We start from the raw sequence: 892 nt of genomic DNA on the forward strand, positions 1-892 counted from the left end.
AGGGTAATCTCAAAGAAAAAGGATAAACCTTCATAACACAATAAAAAAGAGGAGAAGCACATATATTCAGCAAATGCTAAAACAACAGCAACAAAAGAAATGATAACACAATTCATAAACATAATGAGCTCAGTACAAACATTAATAGGGAACAAAGAAACCTGGAATACCATGAATAAACACAAAACAAAATGACAGCAACCAATTCATACTTGTCAATGTTGTTGTTGTTGTTGTGTGCCGTTGAGTCGGCCCTGACTCATAGCCACCACTCCTTGGGTTTCCGAGGCAGTATCACTACGGAAGTAGGATTGCCCAACCTTCCTTCCGAGGAGTGGCTGGTGGGTTTGAACCACCAGTCTTCTGGTTAGCAGTAAAGTGCTTTAGCCACTATGCTACCAGAGCGCCTATTACACTAAATGTTAATGAATTAAATATACCACTCAAGAGACAAAGAGTTGCAGATTGGATAAGAAAATAAAACCCATCAATGTGTGGTCTACAAGAGACACACCTTAAAGATAAAGACACAAATAGACTAAAAATCAAAGTTGGAAAAGATATATCAAGCAAATGGCAACTGTAAAAGAGCAGGAGTGGAAATATTAATTTCTGACCAAATTGAATTTAAGACAAAAACCACCATACAAAACAAGAAGGAAAATATATAATGCTTAAAGGATCAATTGAACATGAAGATATAAGCATAATAAATATCTATGGACCCAATGAAAGAGTTCCAAAATACATAAATCAGACTTTATAAGAGTTGAAAAGCCAAATAGATGACTCCACAGTCATGTTGTTGTTGTTGTTAAGTGCCGTCAAGTCGTTTCTGACCATAGTGACCCCATGCACAGCAGAATGAAACACTGCCTGATCCCACGCCAGC

Source organism: Orycteropus afer, unplaced genomic scaffold (assembly GCF_000298275.1).
Source record: "Orycteropus afer afer isolate SDZICR_OR568_19922 unplaced genomic scaffold, OryAfe1.0 scaffold00158, whole genome shotgun sequence".
Lineage (NCBI taxonomy): Eukaryota > Metazoa > Chordata > Mammalia > Tubulidentata > Orycteropodidae > Orycteropus > Orycteropus afer.